Source organism: Carcharodon carcharias, chromosome 7 (genome assembly GCF_017639515.1).
Source record: "Carcharodon carcharias isolate sCarCar2 chromosome 7, sCarCar2.pri, whole genome shotgun sequence".
Classification (NCBI taxonomy): domain Eukaryota; kingdom Metazoa; phylum Chordata; class Chondrichthyes; order Lamniformes; family Lamnidae; genus Carcharodon; species Carcharodon carcharias.
In genome coordinates this window covers 191880656-191898393 of record NC_054473.1, presented here as the reverse complement: position 1 = coordinate 191898393, position 17738 = coordinate 191880656, and positions in this window count along the sequence as shown.

Here is a 17738-nt window from a genome sequence, read left to right as displayed (position 1 = left end):
CCGATACCAACAAAAAACCCGACAACACCAACAAAAGCCGACATTACCAACTAAACCTGACATCACCAACAAAATCTGACATCACCAACAAAACACATTATCACCATGAAAACCCCACATCACCAGCAAAACCCAATATCGCCAACAAAACCCGACATCACCAACAAAACCCGACATCTCCAACAAAACCAACATCACCAACTATACCAAACATCACCAACAAAACCCGACATCACCAACTAAACCGACATCACCAACAAAACCCAACATTACCAACAAAACCCGTTCAACAAGACGTGTCATCACCACCAAAACCCAACATCACCAACAAAAACAGACATCACCAACAAAACCCGATTCCAACAACAAAACTCGACTTCACCAACAAAACCCAACATTACCAACAAAACCTGACATCACCAACAAAACCAGTCACCAACAAATTCCAACATCACCAAGAAAACCCATCACCAACAAAACCCAACATCACCAACAAAGCCCATCATCAACAAAACCCGACATTACCAACAAAACCTGACATCACCAGCAAAACCGACATCACTAACAAAACCCGTCACTACCAACAAAACACGTCCAACAAAACGTGTCATCACCACAAAAACCCGACATCACCAACCAATCCCAACATCACCAAGAAAACCCATCACCAAAAAAACACAACAGCACCAACAAAACCGGTCACCAACAAAACCGGACATTACCAACAAAGCCCACAATCACCAATGAAACGCGACACCACCAACAAAACCCATCACCAACAAAACCCATCATCACCGACAAAAGCCATCACCAACAAAACCCGAGATCACCAAAAAAATCTGTCATCACCAACAAAACCTGTCGTCATCAACAAAACCCAACATCACCAACAAAACCCAACATCACCAACAAAAGGCAACATCACCGACAAAACACGACATCACCAACAAAACCCGACACCACCAACAAAACCGACATCACTAACAAAACCCGACATCACCAACTAAATTGACGTCACCAACAAAACCCAACATCACCAACAAAACCTGACATCACCAACAAAACCCGTTATCACCAGCAAAACCGACATCACCGACAAAACCCAACATCACCAACAAAACCCATCCAACAAAACGTGTCATCACCAACAAAATCCAACATCACCAACAAAACCAGACATCACCAACAAAACCAGACATCGCCAATAAAACTCGATACCAACAACTAAACCCGTCATCACCTACAAAACCCGACATCACCAACAAAACCCATCACCAACAAAACCCAACATTACCAACAAAACCTGACATCACCAACAAAACCGACATCACTAACAAAACCCGTCACTACCAACTAAACACGTCCAACAAAACGTGTCATCACCACAAAAACCCGACATCACCAACAAAACCCATCACCAACAAAACCCAACATTACCAACAAAACCTGACATCACCAACAAAACCGACATCACTAACAAAACCCGTCACTACCAACTAAACACGTCCAACAAAACGTGTCATCACCACAAAAACCCGACATCACCAACCAATCTCAACATCACCAAGAAAACCCATCACCAAAAAAACACAACAGCACCAACAAAACCGGTCACCAACAAAACCGAACATTACCAACAAAGCCCACAATCACCAATGAAACCCGACATCACCAACAAAACCCATCACCAACAAAACCCATCATCACCGACAAAAGCCATCACCAACAAAACCCGATATCACCAACAAAATCCGTCATCACCAACAAAACCTGTCGTCATCAACAAAACCCAACATCACCAACAAAACCCAACATCACCAACAAAAGGCAACATCACCGGCAAAACACGACATCACCAACAAAACCCGACACCACCAACAAAACCGACATCACTAACAAAACCCGACATCACCAACTAACCTGATGTCACCAACAAAACCCAACATCACCACCAAAACCCAACATCACCAACAAAAACAGACATCACCAACGAAACCCGATTCCAACAACAAAACTCGACATCACCAACAAAACCCAACATTAACAACAAAACCTGACATCACCAACAAAACCAGTCACCAACAAATTCCAACATCAAAAAGAAAACCCATCACCAACAAAACCCAACATCACCAACAAAACCCATCATCAACAAAACCCGACATTACCAACAAAACCTGACATCACCAACAAAACCGACATCACTAACAAAACCCGTCACTACCAACAAAACACGTCCAACAAAACGTGTCGTCACCACAAAAACCCGACATCACCAACAAAACCCGACATCACCAACAAAACCTGTCACCAAAAAAACACAACAGCAACAACAAAACCGGTCAACAACAAAACCGGACATTACCAACAAAGCCCACAATCACCAATGAAACGCGACACCACCAACAAAACCCATCACCAACAAAACCCATCATCACCGACAAAAGCCATCACCAACAAAACCCGAGATCACCAAAAAAATCTGTCATCACCAACAAAACCTGTCGTCATCAACAAAACCCAACATCACCAACAAAACCCAACATCACCAACAAAAGGCAACATCACCGACAAAACACGACATCACCAACAAAACCCGACACCACCAACAAAACCGACATCACTAACAAAACCCGACATCACCAACTAAATTGACGTCACCAACAAAACCCAACATCACCAACAAAACCTGACATCACCAACAAAACCCGTTATCACCAGCAAAACCAACATCACCAACAAAACCCAACATCACCAACAAAACCCATCCAACAAAACGTGTCATCACCAACAAAACCCAACATCACCAACAAAACCAGACATCACCAACAAAACCAGACATCACCAATAAAACCCGATACCAACAACTAAACCCGTCATCACCTACAAAATCCGACATCACCAACAAAACCCATCACCAACAAAACCCGTCACCGACAAATTCCAACATCACCAAGAAAACCCATAACCAACAAAACACAACATGACCAACAAACCACATCACCAACAAAACCCAACATCACCAACAACACCTGACATCACCAACAAAACCCGACATCACCAACAAAACCCAACACTACCAACATAATCTGACATCACCAATAAAACCGACATCACCAACAAAACCCGATATCACCAACAATACCCAACACTACCAACATAACCTGACATCACCAATAAAACCGACAGCACCAACAAAACCCGATATCACCAACAATACATGTTATCACCATGAAAACCCGACATCACCAACAAAACCATATTTCACCAACAAAACCATACTTCACCAACAAAACCCGACATCACCAACAAAACCGACATCACCATCAAAACCCAACACCACCAACAAAACCTGTCCAACAAAATGTGTCATCGCTACCAAAATCAGACATCACCAACAAAACCCGTCACCAACAACAAAACCCGATATCACTAACAAAACACGTTATCACCATGAAAACCCGACATCACCAACGAAACCATATTTCACCAACAAAACCCGGCACCACCAACGAAACCTGATACCAACAACAAAAGCCAACATCACCAACAAAAGCCGACATTACCAACAAAACCTGACATTACCAACAAAACCCAACATCACCAACAAAATCTGACATCACCAGCAAAACCCAACATCACCAACAAAACCCAACATCACCAACAAAGCCCAGCATCATCAACAAAACACAACATCACCAACAAAACCCAAAATCAACAACAAAACATGTCATCACCAACAAAACCCAGCATCGCCAACAAAACCCGACAATAACGAAATTGGTATCTCCAATAAAACCGACATCACCAACAAAACCTGTCAGCATCAAAACCCGACATCACCAACAAAACCAACATAACCAACGATACCCGACATCAACAACAAATCCCAACATCACCAACAAAACCGACATCACCAACAAAACCCATCACCACAAAACCCAACATCACCAACAAATCCCAACATCGCCAACAAAATCCGACATCACCAACAAAACCCAACATCACCAACAAATCCCAACATCGCCAACAAAATCCAACATCACCAACAAAACCCAACAACACCAACAAAACCCAACATCACCAACAAAACCCAACATCACCAACAAAACCCATCACCAACAAAGCCCAACATCACCAAGGAAACCCATCAACATCACCAATAAAACCGACATCATCAACAAACCCGACATCACCAACAAAACCTGATACCAACAAAAAACCCGACAACACCAACAAAAGCCGACATTACCAACTAAACCTGACATCACCAAAAAATCTGACATCACCAACAAAACACATTATCACCATGAAAACCCCACATCACCAGCAAAACCCAATATCACCAACAAAACCCGACATCACCAACAAAACACGACATCACCAACAAAACCCGACATCTCCAACAAAACCAACATCACCAACTATACCAAACATCACCAACAAAACCCAACATCACCAACAAAACTCGATATCACCAACAAAACCCGACATCACTAACAAAACCCAACATCACCAACAAAACCCGACAAGACCAACTAAACCGACATCACCAACAAAACCCAACATTACGATCAAAACCCGTTCAACAAGACGTGTCATCACCACCGAAACCCAACATCACCAACAAAAACAGACATCACCAACAAAACCCGATACCAACAACAAAACTCGACATCACCAACAAAACCCAACATCACCAACAAAACTCGATATCACCAACAAAACCCGACATCACTAACAAAACCCAACATCACCGACAAAACCCGACATCACCAACTAAACCGACATCACCAACAAAACCCAACATTACGATCAAAACCCGTTCAACAAGACGTGTCATCACCACCGAAACCCAACATCACCAACAAAAACAGACATCACCAACAAAACCCGATACCAACAACAAAACTCGACATCACCAACAAAACCCAACATTACCAACAAAACCTGACATCACCAACAAAACCAGTAACTACAAACAAAACCCGACATCAGCAACAAAACCCGTCACCAACAAATTCCAACATCACCAAGAAAACCCATCACCAACAAAACCCAACATCACCAACAAAACCCATCACCAACAAAACCCGACATTACCAACAAAACCTGACATCACCAACAAAACCGACATCACTAACAAAACCCGTCACTACCAACAAAACACGTCCAACAAAACGTGTCATCACCACAAAAACCCGACATCACCAACCAATCCCAACATCACCAAGAAAACCCATCACCAAAAAAACACAACAGCACCAACAAAACCGGTCACCAACAAAACCGAACATTACCAACAAAGCCCACAATCACCAACGAAACGCTTCACCACCAACAAAACCCATCACCAACAAAACCCGATACCAACAAAAAACCCGACAACACCAACAAAAGCCGACATTACCAACTAAACCTGACATCACCAACAAAATCTGACATCACCAACAAAACACATTATCACCATGAAAACCCCACATCACCAGCAAAACCCAATATCACCAACAAAACCCGACATCACCAACAAAACCCGACATCACCAACAAAACCCGACATCTCCAACAAAACCAACATCACCAACTATACCAAACATCACCAACAAAACCCAACATCACCAACAAAACTCGATATCACCAACAAAACCCGACATCACCAACAAAACCCAACATCACCAACAAAACCCGTTCAACAAGACGTGTCATCACCACCAAAACTCAACATCACCAACAAAAACAGACATCACCAACAAAACCCGATACCAACAACAAAACCCAACATCACCAACAAAACCCGACATCACCAACTGAACCGACATCACCAACAAAACCCAACATTACCAACAAAACCCGTTCAACAAGACGTGTCATCACCACCAAAACCCAACATCACCAACAAAAACAGACATCACCAACAAAACCCAATACCAACAACAAAACTCGACATCACCAACAAAACCCAACATTACCAACAAAACCTGACATCACCAACAAAACCAGTCACCACAAACAAAACCCGACATCACCAACAAAACCCGTCACCAACAAATTCCAACATCACCAACAAAACCCATCACCAACAAAACCCATCATCACCGACAAAAGCCATCACCAACAAAACCCGATATCACCAACAAAATCCGTCATCACCAACAAAACCTGTCGTCATCAACAAAACCCAACATCACCAACAAAAGCCAACATCACCAACAAAAGGCAACATCACTGGCAAAACACGACATCACCAACAAAACCCGACACCACCAACAAAACCGACATCACTAACAAAACCCGACATCACCAACTTACCTGACGTCACCAACAAAACCCAACATCACCAACAAAACCCGACATCACCAACATAACCCAACATCATCAAAGCCCCTCATCACTCAACAAAACTCAACATCACCATCAATGCCCGACAACATCATCAAAAGCCGACATCACCTCCAAAACCCGACACCAACAAAACCCAACATCCCCAACAAAACCCGTGAAAACCAAGAAAACCTATCATCACCAACAAAACCCTTCATCACCAACAAAACCTGATATCACCACAAAACCGATATCACCAAAAAAAACCCAACATCACCAACAATACCCAACACTACCAACATAATCTGACATCACCAATAAAACCGACATCACCAACAAAACCCGATATCACCACAAAACCGATATCACCAAAAAAACCCAACATCACCAACAATATCTAACACTACCAACATAATCTGACATCACCAATAAAACCGACATCACCAGCAAAACCCGATATCACCAACAATACATGTTATCACCATGAAAACCCGACATCACCAACAAAACCATATTTCACCAACAAAACCATACTTCACCAACAAAACCCGACATCACCAACAAAACCGACATCACCAACAAAACCCGACATCACCAACAAAGCCCAGCATCACCAACAAAACGCAACATCACCAACAAAACCCAAAATCAACAACAAAACCCATCATCACCAACAAAACCCAACATCGCCAACAAAACCCAACAATAACGAAATTGGTATCTCCAATAAAACCGACATCACCAACAAAACCTGTCAGCATCAAAACCCGACATCACCAACAAAACCAACATAACCAACAATACCCGACAACAACAACAAATCCCAACATCACCCACAAAACCGACATCACCAACAAAACCCATCACCACAAAACCCAACATCACCAACAAAACCCAACATCACCAACAAATCCCAACATCGCCAACAAAATCCGACATCACCAACAAAATCCAACATCACCAACAAAACCCGACATCACCAACAAAACCCAACATCACCAACAAAACCCGTCACCAACAAAGCCCAACATCACCAAGGAAACCCATCAACATCACCAATAAAACCGACATCACCAACAAACCCGACAACACCAACAAAAGCCGACATTACCAACTAAACCTGACATCACCAACAAAATCTGATATCACCAACAAAACACATTATCACCATGAAAACCCCACATCACCAGCAAAACCCAATATCACCAACAAAACCCGACATCACCAACAAAGCCCGGCATCACCAACAAAACCCGACATCACCAACAAAACCCAACATCACCAACAATACCCAATACTACCAACATAATCTGACATCACCAACAAAACCAACATCACCAACAAAACCCGACATCACCAACAAAACCCGACATCACCAACAAAACCCGACATCACCAACAAAACGCGACACCAACAAAAACCAACAAAACCCATCACCACAACACCTGACATCACCAACAAAACCCAACAAAACCCATCACCACAACACCTGACATCACCAACAAAACCCAACATCACCAACAAAACCCGACATCACCAACAAAACCCGACATCACCAACAAAACCCGATATCACCAGCAAAACCCGACATCACCAACAAAACCCGACATCACCAGCAAAACATTCATTTAATATTCGAAACTTTATAAGCAGATTTTTAGCAACCAAACTTCAGACATTATTTTCATATCATGAGCAGCTCTGTTGGCGTTGGAGCCAGAGCTTATGATTAATGTTTATTGTGTGTTTATGTCAGGTTATTTACAATGTTTGTTCTATTGACATTTTGGGAATTAATGCTCAACAGCAATACTGAAGCATTGGGAGGTCAGAGCCCAGAATCTCAGTTTGTAATTGGAAATTTTTTATCCTTGTTGTTTTCATGGGATGTGGTCATTCCTGGCAAAGGCAGCATTTGTTACCCATCATTCTTTGGCCTTGAACATTTCAGGAGACAGTTAAGAGTCAACCAAATTGCTGTGGGTTTGGAGTCACATCTAGGCCAGGCCAAGGATGGCCGATTTCCTCCCCTACAGGGCCTTTGTGAACCATTTTTACAGCAGTCATGATGGTTATCACGGTCACCATTACTGAGACCAGATTTGTATTCCAGATTTATCAGTTCAATGCAAATTCCACCAGCTGCCGTTTGAACCCATGTCCCCAGAGCATTGGTCTGGCCTCTGGATTACCAGTCCAGTGACCTTACCATAATGCCAACTTCTCCCCCTAATTTTCAGACAGAGGCTATTGTCCAGCAAGCAACAAGGTCAAAGTGGAAATCTGGAACTGTCCACCAGGAAGATGTTGAGGCTGAGGTCAAGTAAAATATTTCAAAATGGAGTTTGATAGATTCCTGCTTGGTAAGTATTTTAATGACTATGGAATCATGGAAATGTGGAATTAGGATGCAGATCAGTCATGATCTAAGTGGATGATGCAACACACTGGATGGGCTGAATGGCCTCCTCCTTTTGCTCTGTTCCTGCATAAGTCAAGGATGCAGATCCACGCATTTCCTGACACACAGTGAGATGGTACACAGAGGTACCTGTAAGCTAAACACCTATAGCATGTGAAGAGAGGGACTCAGGGGAGGGGGAGTTGGGGGTTGGTAGAGTCGGGGAGGGGTTAGTCAGTGGTGGGTAAACTCGGGGGAATTTGGAATCAAGTAAAGGAGTCAAGGTGGGAGACTCAGGGAGGGAAGTCGGGGAGCGGGAGGGGGAGAGGTGTTGGGATGGGGGAGTCGGAGAGCTGAAGTTGGGGGAAGCGGAGTTGAGGGAGCGGGGCATTGAGTAATGGGGAGTTGGGGGGAAAGTCAGGGGATGGGATTTTGGGGAAGGTATTGGGGCAAGAGAATCAGGGATGGGGAAAGGCTGCAGAGAGTGTAAGGAGGGTGTGAAATGAAGGAGCTACTGTCTGAATGTGTGGAATTAAATGGAACATTCTTTGATTTTCCAGTGGGATTAGAGATGAGGGTGGGAGGTGGGGGGAGGGGGGTGAGAGTTGGGGGGGAGGGGTTGGTGACAAGCAGCAGCTGAAATTATGACAGGTGTTACTCAGTTACATATCCTTAGACTTATCCCAAAATACCAAACAATGTCGTTAAGTGATCCAAACATGTTGCGGTTTATTAACACAACATGCATTTCCTGCTTATAAATTGTTAATAATTAATTCTTGAGAGAGCTCCTTTTCCAACATGGGCACTTTTGCCAACTTATCTTAAAATAACAGCCAGTGAACAATCCCACAGTGTTCCCATCTGTCTACCACAAAGCAGAATTTCCAGTCATTCAAATGAATATTTGAGATGTTCAACATCACGAAGGGTTTTGATGGAAAGGAGATGGGGGGAGAAGGAGACAAATAAGGTGGCAAAAAATAAGAGAAAGTGTGAGACTGGGAGGGGGACAGGGAGTGAGACAGGGATTGACTCAGAGTGAGACAGAGAGTCAGACAGAGAGTCAGACAGAGAGAGAGACAAGGACTGAGACAGGGAGTGACTCAGAAAGTGAGACAGAGAGTGAGACAGAGAGAGTCAGGGAGTGAGACAGGGAGTGACTCAGAGAGTGAGGCAGAGAGTGAGACAGAGAGTGAGACAGAGAGAGACAGGGAGTGAGACAGGAAGTGACTCAGAGAGTGAGGCAGAGAGTGAGACAGGGAGTGAGACGGGTGTGAGACAGGGATTGAGACAGAGAATCAGAAAGAGATTGAGGCAGGGAGTCAGACAGAGAGTGAGACAGGGATTGAGACAGGGAGTGAGACAGAGAGTGAGACAGGAAGTGACTCAGAGAGTTAGACAGAGAGAGAGTCAGGGAGTGACTCAGAGAGTGAGTCAGAGAGTGAGACAGGGAGTGACTCAGAGAGTGAGACAGAGAGTGAGACAGAGAGTGAGATGAAGTGAGACAGAGGGTGAGACAGGGAGTGAGACAGAGAATGAGACAGAGAGTGAGACAGGGAGTGAGACAGAGAGTGAGACAGAGAGTGAGGCAGGGAATCAAACAGAGAGAGAGAGTCAGGGACTGAGACAGGGAGCGACTCAGAGAGTGAGAAAGGGAGTGACTCAGAGAGTGAGAAAGGGAGTGAGACAGGGGGTGAGACAGGGATTGAGACAGAGAGTGAGACAGTAAGTGAGACAGGGGGTGAGATAGGGAGTGAGACAGGGAGTGAGACAGAGAGTGAGACAGGAGTGAGTCAGGGGGTGAGACAGGGAGTGAGACAGAGTGAGACAGGGACTGATTCAGAGAGTGGGACAGGTGTGAGACAGGGAGTGAGACAGAGAGTGAGACAGGGAGTAAGACAGAGAGTGAGACAGAGAGTGAGTCAGGGAGTGAGACAGAGTGAGACAGGGACTGATTCAGAGAGTGGGACAGGTGTAAGACAGGGAGTGAGACAGAGGGTGAGACTGGGAGTGAGGCAAAGGGTGAGAGTGGTTGTGAGACAAGGCGTGAGACATGGAGTGAGACAGAGAGTGAAATAGCCCCCAGTTTGTTCAAAGTGCAGTAGCGGGTGGGTAAAGACGTTTTACCCGCTGGCCGCAATGGCAGCTTTTCATGCCGCATCGTCTCATTCCTGGTTAGCCCCATCTCATTAATTCTGCATTGATGGCGAACACTGGATCACTGGTTTGGCAGTCTCGGATTTGCCTGCCAAGTCATTACTGGACAAATCAAATTAGTAACAATGCCATACAGGAGGAATTCCTGGAGTGTATACAAGATGGTTTTCTGGATCAATACATTGAGGAACCAACTAGAGAACAGGCCATCCTAGACTGGGTTTTGTGTAATGAGAAAGGAATAATTGGCAATCTAGTTATGTGAGGCCCCTTGGGGATGAGCGACCATAATATGATAGAATTCTTCATCAAGGTGGAGAGTGACGTTGTTGATTCTGAGACTAGAGTCCTGAATCTTAATAAAGGAAACTATGATGGTATGAGACGCAAGTTGGTTATGATGGATTGGGAAACGTTACTTAAAGGGATGACAGTGGATAGGCAATGGCAAATGTTCAAAGAGCGCATGGGTGAACTGCAACAATTGTTTATTCCTGTCTGGTGCAAAAATAAAATAGGAAAGATGTCCAAACCATGGCTTACAAGGGAAATTAGAGATAGTATTAGATCCAAGGAAGAGGCATACAAATTGGCCAGAAAAAACAACAGGCCTAAGGATTGGGAGCAGTATAGAATTCAGCAAAGGAGGACCAAGGGATTGATTAAGAAGGGGAAAATAGAGTACGAGAGTAAGCTTGCAGGGAATATAAAAACTGACTGTAAAAGTTTCTATAGATATGTGAAGAGTAAAAGATTGAAGAAAAATGTAGGTCCCTTGCAGTCAGAAACAGGGGAATTTATAATGGGGAACAAAGAAATGGCTGACCAACTAAATACATACTTTGGTTCTATCTTCACAAAGGAGGACACAAATAACATACCAGAAATGTTTGGGAACACAGGGTTTAGTGAGAGAGAGGAACTGAAAGAAAGTATTAATAGGGAAATGGTGTTGGGGAAATTGGGATTGAAGGCTGATAAATCCCCAGGGCCTGATAATCTACATCCCAGAGTACTTAAGGAAGTGGCCCTAGAAACTGGTGGTCATCTTCCGAGATTCCATAGACTTTGGAACAGTGCCTACAGATTGGAAGGTAGCTAATGTAACCCCACTGTTTAAAAAGGGAGGTAGAGAGAAAACAGGGAATTATAGACCAGTCAGCCTGACGTCAGTAGTGGGGAAAATTCTAGAGTCCATTATAAAAGATTGAATAGCTGAGCACATGGAAAACAATGGCAGAATCGGACAGAGTCAGCATGGATTTACGAAAGGGAAATCATGCTTGACAAATCTACTGGAATTTTTTGAGGATGTAACTAGTAGAGTTGATGAGGGGGAGCCAGTGGATGTGGTTTATTTGGACTTTCAGAAGGCTTTCGACAAAGTCTCACATAAGAGATTAGCATGTAAAATTAAAGCACATGGGATTGGGGGTAGAGTATTGAGATGGATAGAAAACTGGTTGGCAGACAGGAAACAAAGAGTAGGAATAAACTGGTCTTTTTCCGAATGGCAGGTAGTGACTAATGGGGTAACGCAGGGATCGGTGCTGGGACCCCAGTTATTCACAATATATATTAATGATTTAGATGAGGGAACTAAATGTAATATCTCCAAATTTGCAGATGACACAAAGCTGGGTGGGAGGGTGAGCTGTGAGGAGGATGCAGAGATGCTTCAGTGTGATTTGGACAAGCTGAGTGAGTGGGCAAATTCATGGCAGATGCAGTATAATGTGGATAAATGTGAGGTTATCCACTTTGGTAGCAAAAACAGGAAGGCAGATTATTATCTGAATGGCTATAAATTGAGAGAGGGGAATGTGCAATGAGACCTGGGTGTCCTTGTACACCAGTTGCTGAAGGTAAGCATGCAGGTGCAGCAGGTGGTAAAGAAGGCAAATGGTATGTTGGCCTTCATAGCGAGAGGATTCGAGTACAGGAACAGGGATGTCTTGCTGCAATTATACAGGGCTTTGGTGAGACCACACCTGGAATATTGTGTGCAGTTTTGGTCTCCTTATCTGAGGAAGGATGTACTTGCTATAGAGGGAGTGCAGCGAACGTTTACTAGACTGATTCCTGGGATGGCGAGACTGACATATGAGGAGAGATTGAGTCGGTTCGGATTATATTCACTGGAGTTCAGAAGAATGAGGGGGGATCTCATAGAAACCTATAAAACTCTAACAGGACTAGACAGGGTAGATGCAGGAAGGATGTTCCCGATGGTGGGGGAGTCCAGAACCAGGGGTCACAGTCTGAGGATACAGTGTAGACCATTTAGGACTGAGATGAGGAGAAATTTCTTCACCCAGAGAGTGGTGAGCCTGTGGAATTCGTTACCATAGAGAGTAGTTGAGGCCAAAACATTGTATATTTTCAAGAAGGAGTTAGATATAGCTCTTGGGTGAAAGGGATCAAAGGATATGGGGAGAAAGCGGGAGCAGGCTATTGAGTTGGATGATCAGCCATGATCATAATGAATGGCGAAGCAGGTTCGAAGGGCTGAATGGCCTTCTCCTGCTCCTAGTTTCTATGTCTATGTTTCTATGACCTCAACGCTTCCTCGCTCCGGGAGCTATATTTGAAGTGAGCGCAGCCGACTTCATGTGTACAGGCTCCAGGTGTCAGCTGGCCCTGAAAGCAAAGAAGACAGCAGCCCCAAAATTTAGTGATGCTTCTCTGGGGTATCTGCTGGAGCCAGGGGAAGGCTGCTGCGATGTCCTCTACCCCCACTCTGTCTGCAGGAGGTCCACCAGAGTCACCAATCCAGCCTGGGAGGCATTGTCAGTGTCTCCGGAGCACAGGGAAGCTCAGCCAGTGCAGGGGGAGGGTGAAACGCTCTCAGTCATTCCACCGGGGTAAGTCAACCAGCTCATCACTCTCATACTCACAAACCCACCACACATCCACTGGGATCTCACACTTCAAGGGACAATGCCACTAACTCTCTCATGCGCCCTCACATCTCTATCAGGTTCCTAATTTCTCGAGCTTGTGTCCTCATCCTGTCCATGGCTCTGCTCGCCACACAAACATTCACACAGTGCCATGTGTCCTGCTCATACTCTCTCCATCTGTTTTCATGCAGGAGAAGCTGGCTCACAACAGCAGGGAGAGGTCCCAGACCGGGGCTGGAGTGGCCCACATTAGGCCCCTCACTCACTTTGAGGAGTGTGCCATCGTGCTGACTGGTAAGGACGTGGACCATGACGGTGAGGTCAGCGGTGAAGACCCTTGAGGATCCGGCAAATCACCCCTCTCCCAACACAACTATGAGCACTCTATTTCCCGCTTTTGACTCTGCTGCCATGTACTAATTATCTCTACTGTGGTTCACAGGGAGCTCTGCCAAGTGACCGACACCCTCAGCCAGCCAGTCCCTCAGATCCATCCAGGTCCTCACCTCCAGCCAAGAGGACACCTCCTCCATTGAAGAGCTGGAAATAAGTAGCCTGAAGACCCATCATGTCGCTTACCCACACCCTCAGGCTTTGTGAGTCCTCTCCCTGCATTCCTCCCCCCACCCCAATCACTAACAGTTCAGCTGCACACAGCTGGACCACGAGTGATTCTGGAGTAAGAGGTGTGCACGTGGCCGGACCTTTTAGAGCCTTGTGCAAGCTCCTCACTGTCCCATGCACGCGGAGCCTTCCTCTGATACACTCTTCTCAATGTCCTGAGCATTTTCAATGCTGCCTGCTGGAGTTCTCTTTTGGTTGACTATCTGAGCTGATCTGCATCTCCCTTGCACATTCACCTGGATATCCACCCCCCTCCCCGCTTACTCCCTCCTCCACCCCTACTCCTTCCCCACTCTGAACTCCTTCCTCCCCCAGACACCACCCCCCCCCCCCAACAAACTCCTTTCTTCCCTGAACTCCTTTTGTTATGACCCAGCAGTTGGTAAAACGGAGTTATTTAAAAATCCCAAGGGGAAACTTTAAACAATGGTCATAAACTATATTTTTAAGTGGTATGTTTGAGATGCAGCTCTAAATTCAGGAATCAGATCACCAGTTCTCGAGAGATTTTCATATCAAACTACATGAGACATTTATTAATTGTAGTGTGGGGCCTGATATTAATCAAGAGATTAGAGAAGCAGGGGGCATGGGTGACTTCAATCTGCATATAGACTGGGTAAACCTAATAAACACCAATGTGGAGGCTGAGTTTCTGGTGTGTGTTTGGGATGGTTTTCTAGAGCAGTATGTTGAGGACCCGACTAGAGGACAAGCTATTTTAGATCTAGTATTATGTAGAAGGAGCTAATTAATAATCCTGTAAAAAAAACCTTAGTGTTGCATGACCATGATATGATAGAATTTTACATTGGGTGGAATTTTACGGCCCCTCCCACTGGTGGGATTTTCTGGTCCTGCCGAAGTCAATGGACTTTTGATCAGCTCACCGTATCTTTTGGATTGGTGTCCACTGGTGTCCACTGCACTGGGGTCATAAAATTCCACCCTTTCTGTTTGAACTGTTCAACCTGAAGCCAGGATGTTAAATTTGAACAAAAGAATTTCTGAAGGTATGAGGGACAAATTGACTGAGGTGGATTGGGAAAATACATTACAAGGTATGACCATACATAGGCAATGGATAGTCTTTAAAGAATTATTACATAGTTTACAGTGATTATACATTCCTTCAAGGCACAAAAACACAAATGGAAAAGTCAGTCAACGGTGGCTAACAGAGAAAGTTAAGGATTGTATAAGATTTAAAAAAGGCCTATAAAGTAACCAGAAATAGTAACAAACCTGAGAATTGGGAGGTTTTTAGAACACAGCAAAGGAGAACCAAGAAACTGGTAAAGAAAGGGAGAATAGAATATGAATTCAATCTGGCGAAAAAATCATAAACACAGGCTGTAAAAGCTTCTATAGGTATGTAGAAAGGAAATATTTGGTTCAGACAAATGTGGGTCCATCACAGGTAGAATCAGGAGAATTTATGATGGGGAATAGAGAAATGGCAGAGAAGCTAAATGAATACTTTGTGTCTGTATTCACTGAGGAAGATACAGGAAAGGTCCCAGAATTAGAGATCCGAAGGACTAGGGAGAATGAGGAGTTGCAGGAAATTAGTATTAGCAAGAAGGTTGTATTGGAGAAATTAATGGGACTGAAAGTTGATAAGACCCCGGGACCTGATGACCTACAGCCCAGAGTGTTGAAAGAGGTTGCTATAGAGATAGTGGATGCATTGGCGATCATCTTCCAAAATTCTACAGATTCTGGAATGGTTCCTGAAGATTGGAAGGTAGCAAATGTCACCCCACTATTTAAGAAGGGAGGGAGAGAGAAAACAGGGAACTACAGACCTGTTAGACTGACATCAGTAGAAGGGAAAATGCTAGAATCAATTCTAAAGGATGTGATAAATGGATACTTGGATAATTATGATCTGATTGGATAAAGTCAGCATAGATTTGTGAGTGGAAAATCATGTTTGCCAAACCTGTTGGAGTTTTTTGAGGATGTTACTAACAGAATTTATGAAGGGGAGTTGATGGACGTAGTGTACTTGGATTTTCAGAAGGCTTTTGATAAAGTCCCTCACAGGAGGTTGGTTAACAAAATTAAAGCACATGGGATAGGAGGCTATATACTGACATGGATTAAGGATTGGCTAACAGACAGAAAACAGAGAGTAGGAATAAATGGGTCATTCTCACGTTGACAGGCTGTGACTAGTGGGGTACCACAGGGATCAGAACTTGGGCCCCAGTTGTTCACAATCTATATCAATGATTTGGATGTGGGGACCAAATGTAATATTTCCAAGTTTGCGGAAGATACAAAGTTAGGTGGGAATGTGTGTTGTGAGGAAGATGTAAAGTGGTTACACGAGGATTTGGACAGACTTAGTGAGTGGGCAAGGACATGGCAGATGGAATATAATATGGAAAAATGTGAGGTTGTCCACTTTGGTAGGAGGAACGAATGTACAGAGTATTTCCTAAATGGTAAGAGATTAGAAAGTGTAGATGTACAAAGGGACCTGGGTGTCCTTGTCAATAAGTCATTGAAAGCCAACATGCAGGTGCAGCAGGCAGTTAGGAAGCTAAGGGAATGTTAGCCTTTACCACAAGAGGATTTGAGTACAGGAGGAATGAAGTCTTGTTTTAATTGTATAGAAGCTTGGTTAGACCACACCTGGAGTACTGTGTGCAGTTTTGGTCCCATTACCTCAGAAAGGATATTATTGCCACAAAGGGAGTGCAACGAAGGTTCACCAGACTTGTTCCTTGGATCGCAGGACTGTCCTATGAAGAGAGATTGGGGAAACTGGGTCTGTATTCTCTAGAGTTTCGAAGAATGAGAGGTGATCTCATTGAAACCTACAAAATACTTAAAGGGACAGACAGGGTAGATGCAGGTGAGACGTTTCCCCTGGCTGGGGATAGACTAGATAGATAGTTCTAGATGAACCAGGGGACACAATTTCAAAATAAGGGGGAAGCCACTTAGGACCGAGATGAGGAGAAATTTCTTTGTTCAGAGGGTTGTGAATCTTTGGAATTCTCTGCTCCAGAGAACCGTGGAAGATCAATCATTGAGTGGGTTTAAAGCAGAGATTGACAGATTTCTAAATACTAATGACATAAAGGGATATGGGGATATTGTGGGATAAAGGCATTGAAGTGAATGATCAGCCATGATCATATTGAACGGCAGAGCAGTCTCAATAGGCTGAATGGCCTACTCCTGCTCCTATGTAGCACTATTTCAGTACTGCACTAAAGTGTCAGCCTTAACCTTTGTACTGGAGTAGGATTTGAACAAAGTCTTCTGCATCAGAGACAAGTGTGCTACCCACTGAGCCACAGCTGTAATGACTGA